Genomic DNA, 12,500 nt, shown 5'->3' on the forward strand with positions numbered 1-12,500 from the left:
CCTAACCAAACCAAACCAAACCTAACCTAACCTAACCTAACGTAACCTACACTAAGCTGGCTTAAATAGAAGTTTCAGAAAATAACAGCGACATCATCGTCTTGATTTACCCAACAGATGATTTCATTCAGTACAGGACGGGGCCCTTGTGTTCAAGAACAAACCATCACCAACTCTTCCCCCTTTCCCCTTTACTCCTCTTACAAAGGATTACAAAGGCGGAGCATGTCGACAGGAGACCTTTTGGTCCATAACTAGGTCCGATGTGGAAAAATTTTAATAATGATAAATAACACAAGAAAGATAAATAAAATTTACAATAATATAAATGATAATAAATGAAATAAATAAATGCATAGGTATAGTTAAGTAATAAACCAACAGGTAAATAGTAAATGATAATAAACTGAGAGATAACTAATGATAAATAAAAATAAAACAAATAATAACAAACATCCTCAACACCACGCCCGTGCGAGTCCTCTGCCAGTCTTCATCAGTACTTTCTCATCACTTTCTCCCCTCGTTTCCCCCATTCCAACCTTCTCCCCTCTTTTACTCACTTCCTCTTCCCCTTCCCCTCACCTTTTCCCCTCTTTCCCTCTTCCTTTTGCTCTCTTCTCCCCTCTTTCGCTCGCTCCTTATTCTTCTCCCCTCGTTTTCCCCATTCCAACCTTCTCCCCTCTTTTACTCACTTCCTCTTCCCCTTCCCCTCACCGTTTCCCCTCTTTCCCTCTCACCTTGCTCCCTTCTCCCCTCTTTCGCTCGCTCCTTATTCTTCTCCCCTCGTTTCCCCCATTCCAACCTTCTCCCCTCTTTTACTCACTTCCTGTTCCCCTTCCCCTCACCTTTTCCCCTCTTTCCCTCTTCTCTTTGCTCAATTCTCCCCTCTTTCACTCGCTCCTTATTCTTCTCCCCTCGTTTTAACCATTCCAACCTTCTCCCCTCTTTTACTCACTTCCTCTTCCCCTTCCCCTCACCTTTTCCCCTCTCACCCTCTCACCTTGCTCCCTTCTCCCCTCTTTCGCTCGCTCCTTATTCTTCTCCCCTCGTTTTAACCATTCCAACCTTCTCCCCTCTTTTACTCACTTCCTCTTCTCCTTCCCCTCACCGTTTCCCCTCTTTCCCTCTCACCTTGCTCCCCTCTCCCCTCTTTCGCTCGCTCCTTATTCTTCTCCCCTCTTTCATTCACTCCCTGTTCTTCTCCCCTCTCCTTTTTCCCCTCTTTCTCTCGCTCCTTATTCTTCTCCCCTCTTTCGCTCACTCCCTGTTCTTCTCCCCTCTCCTTTTTCCCCATTCCCCTCTTTCCCTCTCCTTCCCCTCTTTATGTCTTCTTCCTTGCTTTTCCCCTCAATTCCTCCTTCTTTGTCTCCACCACTTCCTCCCTCCATTCATTTCGGCCTCATCCTCTCCTCTCCTCTCCTCTCCTCTCCTCTCCTCCCCCCACTTCCCTCTTTCCCTATCCTTCCCCTCTTTAAGTCCTCCTCTTTGTTTCCCTCCTCCTTCTTTTCCTCCACCACTTCCTCCTTTAATTTTGACCCCACCCTCACCTCCCTTCCCCTCTCCTCTCCTCCCCTCTCTTCCCCTCTCCTCTCCTCCCTGCCCATTTCTTTATCTTTCCCCTCTTTATATCCTCTTCCTTCTCTCCTCAATTTCTCCTTCTTTGCCTCCACCACTTCCCTCCTCCTTTCATTCCAACCTCGCCCTCTCCTATTCTCCCCTCCCCTCCCCTCCCCTCTCCTCCCCTCCTCTCCCCTCCCCTCCCCTCTCTTCCCCTCTTTAAGTCCTCTTTGTTTCCTCAATTCCTCCCTCTTTGCCTCCACCACTTCCTCCTTTCATTTCGAACCCGCCCCCTCCTCCCCTCCCCTCTCCTCCCCTCCCCTCTCTTCCCCTCCCCTCTCTTCCCCTCCCTTCCCCTCCCTCCCCTCTCTTCCCCCCTCCAAGTCAGCCATATTCTCCACAACACTACTTAAGAGCTTAATTACCTTCCCTTACCTTCGACTCCCCGTTCCTTCCGAAGATTTCTTTTCTTCTTCTCTTTTTCCTCTTCTTTCTCTTACACCTTTACCACCCTTCCCGCTCTCTCTCTATGTCTTTATTTCATTTCTTCTTCCTTATTTCATCTACTTTAATCGTAGTCATATTATTCTACTTTTTTTTTTCTTCTTTTTTTTTTACTTTTGTATTTTGTCCTTATTTATCGTGAGTCTTCTCTTTGTTTTTCGGCTGTGGTCGTGATCTTAGTTGAGTTTAATTTCTTCGTTCTGATTACTTGTTCTCTCCTTTACTTTGTACCAGATAACCTAGAGAGAGCAAGAGAGAGGGAGAGAGAGAGAGAGAGAGAGAGAGAGAGAGAGAGAGAGAGAGAGAGAGAGAGAGAAAGCGATAGGTCATATCTTCACACCTCTTTCTCCCTTAAAGTCTTCCATCTCAGTGACGGAAGAAAACGTCCACACGGATAGAATCGCTGGTGAACAACAATCCTTCTTCTGATGGACACCATCTCCCAACGCTGACAAAAAAAAAAAAAAAAAAAAATCGATCGAAAATTTCAATGTGAGGAGGGAGTGGGAAGGTGGGAGGGGGGTTTGCAATTGCTTCATACATGCAATGTTGAAAAGGTCTAAAACTGCAATGGGGATGGGTGGGTCAATGCAATATTCTCATGCATACAGGGCTATCGAGGAGTAAATGCATGATGTAAACTGTATCCTTATTCATAGAAAATTTGAGTAATGGCTGTGATATTTAGAGTACCATATTTTGGGTAGAACAGATATTCATATACGAATATATATTTTTCTTTTAAACAATACATCGTGGAGTATGTCAAAACATTTATTAGGGATAAGGGGAAGGGACAGACAAATAGAAAAAAAGGAAAAAGAAAAAATAGGATAAGGGTACTGATGAGTTGGGGTCAGAATAATGACGAAAAGAGAGAGAGAGAGAGAGAGAGAGAGAGAGAGAGAGAGAGAGAGAGAGAGAGAGAGAGATAGAGGGGGGAGAGACAGAGACAGACAGACAGAGAAAAAGAAACAGATAGATAGAGAGGGAGACAGACAATCAGACAGATAGACAGACAGACAGGCAGAGAGAGAGAAAGAAACAGATAGAGACAGACAGACAGACAAACAAACAGACAGACAGAAAGAGAAAAAAGAGATAGAGAGATAGATAGATAGACAGAGAGAGAGAGAAAGAGACATTGTGAGAGACAGACAGACAGACAGAGAAAAATAAACAGATAGATAGAGAGGGAGACAGACAATCAGACAGACAGACAGACAGGCAGAGAGAGAGAAAGAGAAAGAAACAGAGATAGAGACAGATAGACAGACAGACAGGCAGAGAGAAAGAGAAAGATAGATAGAGAGAGGGAGAGAGAGAGAGAGAGAGAGAGAGAGAGAGAGAGAGAGAAAGAGCTCTTTCGAAAATCGATATATCCGTTTCGAGTGAGAAGAAGTTTTAAGAGGAAGAAAGAGAAGAGAAAGGCTGTAAGGAAATGATGAAAGTGGGCTATTAAGGAGGAAGATTTTGGGTAAAACTAAAAGGCGGAATGAAAATGGGAAGGATTAGGAAAGAAGCGGCACTAAAAGTGTCAGAGGGAGTGTGGGATATTTCGGGAGTATCGACTTGGAGTTGGGGACAATAGAAAATGGAGGTCGGGGTAGTCGCTGTAAAGGACACTGAATTGTAAATATATATATGTATATATCACCGGCGAGAAATGTAGTAACACATTTGTGAATCACAATTGACACCTTTTTTGTAAGAGGTTGCTATTTAAAATTAGCATCCTACTCCCAATTTGTACTACTGAAGAGGGTTGCAGTTACCAGCCGAAATATATAGACTCGTTTATTCAACTCTTTCTTTTTTTCCGACTGGTGTTAGTTGTGAGATATATATATATATATATATATATATCTATATATATACATATATATATATATATATATATATATGTACACACATATATATATATATATATATATAAATGGTTTCAGAAAAATAAGATGATGTTGATAGATGTGGTGTAACAGCTGGTAATGTATGTCAGAAAGAAGAAAAACTTTTTATAACCCCACCACTGTAATCACGCACCGCCCTGTAGGACTTGATGCAAGTATTTTATGGGTAACGGGTGCCGAAAGGGAGTAATTTGATATCCTTATAACACATAAAATATAAATAGATAAATAGATAAAGTAAATTAACAAGTAAGTGAATAAATTAGATGATTTAATAGATAAACAAAAATTAATCAAAATAGTTCTTCCTTACACTATTTAATAAATTCAGAATTAGAACAAACTGAAATTTATTCTCACTTAATTGTAGAATCATAATTCATGGTTTATAGAATTTTGCTGCATACCTTCTCTCAAGGAGTCGAAGGCCACACAGACTTTCTGATATTTGAGAGAATCGGTCTGGCTGCCATGAATATTGCTCACATGGTCACAGATCCAGGTAGGTCCCATCTTAGGCTCGTTTCACACGTACCGACCTTTCGCCGTGCGCCGTCAACGACACGACGTCGTGGCTTCAAATAATCGTGGTTGTCTGCGGACGCTTGCACACGTCATGACTACGACCACTTGTGAAAACGTCCATAGACAGCCATAGATAAGAGCACGACGTCGTGTCGTGGACGGCGCACGGCGAAAAGTCGGTCCGTGTGAAACGAGGCTTAGAAGTCACCGGAGTCTCACGAGGAACGCCAATCACATTTCTGATGTTGAATTAAAGTGTCAGCCGTTCGCCAGAATAAAATATTTGTAGTTTGTCATTATGGTGATGTGGTTATTTTTCCACTTTGATTTTGAACATTGCATTATTTTTTTTTCTAAGAATATGGAGTCCATCAACTTGTATATCTTTATAATACGATGGTTCAATTGAAATTACAGTTGTAATGTAGAAACACCTTTTTCGGCACTTCAGGGACTGAAAGCTATATCGTTTTTTGATTGCTTTATCCTCCGAGATAGAATAAGAAAATTAGATTTATTCTATAATTCATTGTTAGAAAGAAATGTGGTCTTCAGCTTTGTGTGTGTGTGTGTGTGTGATTCGCCATTATCTTGGATCACGTGGAGGACTCGTGATCGCCAGCTATTTCTCTCTCAGAAGAGAGCTCAGAGCTCATATATGACCGATCTATGGGTAATGCTGTGACCTTACACGCACACACACACACACACACACACACACACACACACACACACACACACACACACACACACACACACACACACACACACACACACACATACACACACACACACACACACACACACACACACACACACACACACACACACACACACACACACACAACTCCCCACCCACGAGAGTTGGAGTAACGACCCGCAGCGCAGCGATACTGAAATTATTTTATCCCTGAGCGGAATTCGAACCCGGACAGCCGTAGTGGCAATCGAGATCTCTACCACTGCGCCATTGTCTGTGTATGTGTGTGTGTGTGTGTGTGTGTGTGTGTGTGTGTGTGTGTGTGTGTGTGTGTGTGTGTGTAAAAAATCTTTCCTAATTCGTTTTAGGTTCATATATTCTTTTTCTTCATTTCTTCTCCATCTTCGTTACTCTTTCTTTTACATTTGATTTACAATTCACCCATTTAATACACAAATTTCACACAAGTTTTACAAATGATTTACCCATTTTGTACACTTTCTTACACACACTCCGTGCACATTTTATAATCATTCTTTTATTAAAGTACTTTTCTTACGTGTAATTAGTTTCTTTTTCATAAGCAGCATTTCTTTTACTTCCCATTTTCTTGCTTTGTTACTTTATTTTGCTTTTTCCCGTTTTCTTTCACTCCAAACTTTCCTTCCTTACACGTCTTTCTCCTTGCCTACAAAAACACTGACCATATTCGAAGAAAGAACTCCTTCGCCGTTTTCTTTGTGATCCACAATACGTTTTCTTTGTGACCCGGAGCACGTTTTCTTTGAGAACAACTCTACGTTTTCTATGAAGGTTCCATGGCTGGCCACTGTGGTCTACCATTGTAACTTCTTCTTCTTCTTCTTCTTCTTCTTTTTATTTTTTTTCTTCTTCTTCTTCTTCTTCTTCTTCTTCTACCCTTTTCCTCTCCTCCTCACCCTCTTCCTCCTCCACCTTATCAGCTGTCGGTCCTACCTCTTCCTCTTCTTCCTCTTCCTATTCTTCCTTTTCCTTTCTCTTCCTCCTAACCTTCTTCCTCTTTCACTACCCAACTCTCCTCCTCCTCCTCCTCCTCCTTTCCTTACCTTCTTCCTCTTTCTCTATCCCACTCTCCTTGTCTTCCTCCTCACCCCCTCTCCTCCTCCTCTTCCTCTTCCTCTTCCTCCTCCTCCTTGGATCAGTCGTACTTCCTATCCTTCTTTTCTATTCCTCCTCTTTCACTACCCCTCTCTCCTCCTCCTCCTCCTCCTCCTCCTCCTTCTCCTCGTCCTCCTCTTCCTCCTTACCTTCTTCCTCTTTCTCTACCCCCATCTCCTCCTCTTTCTTTTCCTCCTCCTCCTCCTCCTCCGCGGATCGGTCGTACTTCCTATCCTTCTTTTCTCTTCCTCCTCCTTCACCATCCCTCTCTCCTCCTTCTCCTCCTCCTCTTCCTCCTTACCTTCTTCCTCTTTCTCTGCCCCCCTCTTCTCCTCCTCTTCCTTCTCCTCCGCGGATCGGTCGTACTTCCTATTCTTCTTTTCCTCCTCCTCCTTCACTACCCCTCTCTTCAGCTCCTCCTCCTCCTCCTCCTCCTCCTCCTCCTCCTCCTCCTCCTCTTCCTCCTTACCTTCTTCCTCTTTCTCTACCCCCATCTCCTCCTCTTTCTTTTCCTCCTCCTCCTTCTCCTCCTCCTCCTCCTCCTCCTCCTCCTCCTCCTTAGATCGGTCGCGTACCTACGGCTTCTTTTCCGTCTGTCCCTGGCGCCCTCACGCGCGGAGACTTGTCGTCAAAGATCCCGACCCACTCCAATGATCCTCGGCTCGGTAAATTGCCAGATTTGTTAGGAGCTCAGGGGGATGAGTGCCCGGGGGGAAGTGGGGGGATGGAGAGGGAGTGAGGTGGGGGGAGGGGGGGAGGCAAAGGGGGAGAAGGGGGGAGGCGAGGAGTCTTGTCCACTTGTGGTTTTCATATTGGTTGGTGTCGTCTGTTTCCTGATAGTTTGGGGGTTTGTTTGTTTGTTTGTTTGTTTGTGCGTGTGTGTGTGTGTGTTTGTGTGTGCGAGAGAGACATAGAGATAGAAAGCGAGACAAGGACACACACACACACACACACACACACACACACACACACACACACACACACACACACACACACACACACACACACACACACACACACACACACACAGAAAGAGAGAGAGAGAGAGAGAGAGTAACACAGAGACAGAGATACAGAGATAGAAAGACAGAGAAAAAGAGAGGAGAGAGAGAGAGAGAGAGAGAGAGAGAGAGAGAGAGAGAGAGAGAGAGAGAGAGAGAGAGAGAGAGAGGTAGAGAGACACAGGTGTCTCCCGAAGACTTCTTTGTTCGTCCTCCTCCTCCTCCTCCTCCTTCTCCTCCTCCTCCTTCTCCTCCTCCTCCTCCTCCTCCTCCTCCTCCTCCTCCACTCCTACTCCTCCTCCTCCTCCTCCTCCTCCTCCTTCTCCTCCTCCTCCTCCTTCTCCTCCTCCTCCTCCTCCTCCTCCTCCTTCTTCTCCTCCTCCTCCTCCTCCTCCTCCTCCTCCTCCTCCTCCTCTTCCTCCCCCTCTCCTCCTCCTCCTCCTCTTCCTCCTCCTCCACTTCCTCCCCCTCCACTTCCTCCTCCTTCCCTCCTCGACCTTCTCCTCCTCCTCCTCCTCCTGAGACGGATTATTTCCTGCCTCGGAGAGGGTCCGCTTCCCGTTGATGTGTGATCGAACGTCCGTCTGGCTTCTCTGGGTGTCGCTGCCGGAAATGGATTTTTTTTTCCAGTCAGGGAATGTAAATATATATATATATATATATATATATATATATATATATATATATATATATATATACATATATATATATATAGTATGTGTGTGTGTATGTGTGGGTGGGTGTATGTGTGTGGGGAGAGGGGAGGGGTCATCGTGAATAAAGGATTAAATTCTTCCACGACCTTCGGTTGTCGTCAGGTAATTTTATTCATATTACGAAACTTCCCGGCTCCTCCTCCCACCTCCATCCTCCCTCCCTATCCCTTCTACTATCTCTCCCTCCGTTCTTCTTGGAAGCGTTGACCCAATATGACCTGTCCTGATCTGACTTGACATGTTCTGACCTGACACGGCGTGTCGCAACCCGACCCGACCTGACGCTCTGATCAGACAAAATTGCTGATCAGCGTGAATTGTAACCATGGCAACCAGGTGCAAATATTGGCTCCAACGGGAAAGTAGGGAGGTTGGGGGGGGTCCCCCTCACTTCCCCCCTCCCCTCCCCCCCTCCCCCCAAACAAGAAAATCATCTCGACCGAAGGAGAGCAAATATCATTTTATTACCAGTAGGGTGTTTGCGTCTCGTCAGGTGCCCCACGTATCAACCTCCTCCTCCTCCTCTTCCTCCTCCTCGTCCTTCTTCTCCTCTTCTCCTCCTCTTCCTTCGGGAAGGTAGGACAACGGTAAGTGGTAAGTGACGGTAAAGGGTGGCAACCTTAGGTGGCAAGTTGAGTCAGGTGGCGGTAAGGAAACGCAGGTGTTTTGAAAAAGGTGGTCTGAAAGAGGTGCAGACCAAACGAGCGTTGTTCGTTCAAAAGCAATTAGAGGCGTGAAAGATTACTGTCATTATCACTTCGTCGACATTAACCAGCGCTTTTGTCCTTCAGCACAATTCCGTATCAAAGAGGTGGAATTATAGAAGATATATCATAATCATAGAATCACAGAAACCACAGAATCATAGAAAGATTTGAGGAGGCCAGCAGGAAGGAGGGTTGGTCTTCAGTCATAAAATAAATAAAGCTACGTGGGTCTGGTCCGTGGGGGCGTTATCAAAGATATCAATAAAGGAAATTTCCCTCCAGGTGAATAAAATCACCTGCCGGCAGCTGAAATAATATCAGTTTGACCCTTTTCGTTAAGACATTAGAACATAAGAATGAAGGAGACTGCAAAAGACCATAAGGCCTACACTAGGTAGTTCTGTGTCCATAACCACCTGTTGGCCCAGAGGTCCTTGTGGGTGGGAACTCGTCTCGGGTGAATAAAATCGTCTGGCGACAGTTAAGTACTTCCCCTGCCCTCTTGCGGACATTCTAGGATTCTCCCGAACCTCTTAGGACCAGAGTTACTATATTTAGCATGATTATGCTAATTTTAGGATATTTTCCAATTGTGCTAGATCAATAAAAAAATATATAAGAAAAACCGAACGTATCAAGAAGAACAAAATATTTTGTATGATTTTTTTGTCCAATCTAGGTTGATTTCAGCTGCTGTCTAGCATATTCCCGCATGGGACATCTGACCACACTGCTTGGGGGGAACCATAAGGCATTTCAGGAGTTCTGTAGCCTAGGGAAGAGGCCAAAAGGATCTCAGGGGCACAAGAGCCTCAGGGCCACAAGGGCCTCAAGGACCTCAGCACTACAAAGAACCTCAGGGCCAAAAGGACTTCAAGGCCAAAAGGACTTCAAGGCCAAAAGGACTTCAGGGGCAAAAGGACATCGAAGCCAAATGAGACTAAGGGCCACTAGGATCTTAGGGACAAAAGGAACTCAGGGACAAATAGACCTCAGGGCCACAAGGGCCTCAGGGACAAAAGGACCTCAGGGACAACAGGACCATAGGGCCAAAAGGACCTCAGGGACAAAAGGACCTCAGGGACAAAAGGACCTCAGGGCCACGAGGACCTCAGGGCCACGAGGACCTCAGGGTCACACCTCAGGGTCACAAGGACCTCAGGGCCGCAAGGACCTCAGGGCCAAAAGGACCTAAGGGGCACAAGGACATCAGGGCCAAAAGATCCTCAGGGACACAAGGACCTTAGAGCTACAAGGGCCTCAGGGACTAAATGACCTCAGGCACAAAAGGATCTCAGAGCCACAAGGACCTTATGACCACAATGACCTTAGGGTCAAAAAGAACCTCAGGACAACAAGGACCTCAGGGCTATAAGGACTTCAGGGCTAAAAGAAGCTCAGGGCCTAAAGGACATCAGGGCCACAAGGGCCTCAGGCACACAAGGGCATCAGGGCCACAAAGCTCTCAGGGCCAGTGCCAGAAAGACCTCAGGGCCAAAAGGAACTCAGGGCCAGAAGGACCTCATGGCCACAAGGGACAAAATTACCCCAGGGCCAAAAGGACCTCGGGGCCACCAGGGCCTCGGGGCCACCAGGGCCTCGGGGCCACCAGGGCCTCGGGGCCACCAGGGCCTCGGGGCCACCAGGGCCTCGGGGCCACCAGGGCCTCGGGGCCACCAGGGCCTCGGGGCCACCAGGGCCTCGGGGCCACCAGGGCCTCGGGGCCACCAGGGCCTCGGGGCCACCAGGGCCTCGGGGCCACCCGGGCCTCGGGGCCACCAGGGCCTCGGGGCCACCCGGGCCTCGGGGCCACCAGGGCCTCGGGGCCACCAGGGCCTCGGGGCCACCAGGGCCTCGGGGCCACCAGGGCCTCGGGGCCACCAGGGCCTCGGGGCCACCAGGGCCTCGGGGCCACCAGGGCCTCGGGGCCAGAAGGGGATCAGGACCACAAGTGCCTAAGGACCAGGGCCAAAAGGACCTAAGGGCCAAAAGGACCTCAGGGCCAGAAAGACCTCAGGAACAAAAGGGCCTCAGGGACAAAAGGACCTCAGGGACAAAAGGACCTCAGGGACAAAAGGGCCTCAGGGCCACAAAGACCTCAGTGCCACAAGGGCCTCAGCGCTACATGGCCAAAAAGACCTCAAGGACAAAAGGACCTCAGGGCCACAAAGACCTCAGGGGCAAAAGGACCTCAGGGACAAAAGGACCTCAGGGCCACAAAGACTTCAGGGACAAAAAGACCTCAGTGCCACAAGGGCCTCAGCGCTACAGGGCCAAAAAGACCTCAGGGACAAAAGGACCTCAGGGCCACAAAGACCTCAGGGTCAAAAAGACCTCAGTACCACAAGTGTCTCAGGGCTACAGGGCCAAAAAGATCTCGGGGACAAAAGGACCTCAGGGTCAAAAGGACCTCAGGGCCACAAAGACTTCAGTGACAAAAAGACCTCAGTGCCACAAGGGCCTCAGCGCTACAGGGCCAAAAAGACCTCAGGGACAAAAGGACCTCAGGGCCACAAAGACCTCAGGGTCAAAAAGACCTCAGTGCCACAAGGGCCTCAGGGCTACAGGGCCAAAAAGATCTCAGAGACAAAAGGACCTCAGGGACTAAAGGACCTCAGGGTCACAAGGATCTCGGGGCTACAAGGGCCTCAGGGCTAAAAGTGACTCAGGGCTAAACGTGACTCAGGGCCAAAAGGTCCTCAGGGCCAAAAGGACCTCAGGGCCACAAGGACCTCAGGGACAAAAACTACTTCACGGCCACAAGGGCCCCAGGGCCACAAGGGCCCTCAGGGACACAAGGGCACCCAGGGCCACAAAGGCCACAAGGTCCCCCAGGGCCACAAGGGCCCCCCAGGGCCAGAAGGACCTCAGGACCAAAAGGGCCTCAGTACCAAAAGGTCCTCAGGGCCACGAGGACCAGGAGAGAGAATCGCTCTTTAAGAGCTCTCTTCCCCTCTCTTTCATCCGCTCTTTCTTGGTCCTCGTTTTTTTGTGTTGTCACCAACTCTTGCCGACTTTTCATTAAGTTTTACGACTTCGTTTAGGCACAAACCGGCTCTCGGGTCGCCGCCATGTCAGGAAATACGGTTTGCGTAAATCCCACGGTGGGGGGAAATGTCCTCCCGGGGTCTTCTTCCCGCGGCTAGACTTTATTATCCTGTGACTTTCTAGGTATATATTCATTATCTCGTTTCGTTCATTTTGTCTCTTGCTTTCCTTTTTTTTTTTTTTCTTTTTTTCTTCTTGAAGAAATTTTGTGTGTCTCTTGCTTCACGCTTTGTTTGCTCATCGCAATTTTTCTCTTCTCATTTGTATCCAGATATTTATGTTTTATTTTCTTTCTCAAGCTTTCTTAGTTTATAACCCTTTGATATCTAGAAGAAAAAACGAAAACATAAAAAACATAAGCGTTTAAACATACAAATACAATAAACAAAATAATTGTTCATACAGATATCACATTACATTTGTTTTTATCTCACGTGAACCTGAAAACCTTGAACTGCGGTGCATCCAATAACCTCAGCGAGATCCCTCTCAAGCACTACGTGGTTGGTGAAATTGGTTCTTCTATCTCCTAGGCCAGGGGTGGGCACCCTTTTTATGTGTGGGTACCAAAACCAGCCAAATCTTTGATACAATTTTTTTGTGAGAATCAACACCGTGTGAGATCGAAACCTTTATTGGTACAACGTTTCGCTTGTTACAGTTTTTTCAAGTACAGACATATGGCAAACACT

General features: G+C 47.1%; 1 protein-coding gene across 4 annotated transcripts in view; it reads left to right on the plus strand.

The window, feature by feature from the left end:
- LOC143039506 (cell adhesion molecule Dscam2-like) overlaps nt 1-12,500 on the plus strand; it is a 1,807,148-nt gene that overhangs the window by 727,437 nt on the left and 1,067,211 nt on the right. The window lies entirely within an intron of this gene.

The sequence above is a fragment of the Oratosquilla oratoria genome, chromosome 2 (genome assembly GCF_046742065.1).
Source record: "Oratosquilla oratoria isolate Oo_2021 chromosome 2, ASM4674206v1, whole genome shotgun sequence".
Classification (NCBI taxonomy): Eukaryota; Metazoa; Arthropoda; class Malacostraca; order Stomatopoda; family Squillidae; genus Oratosquilla; species Oratosquilla oratoria.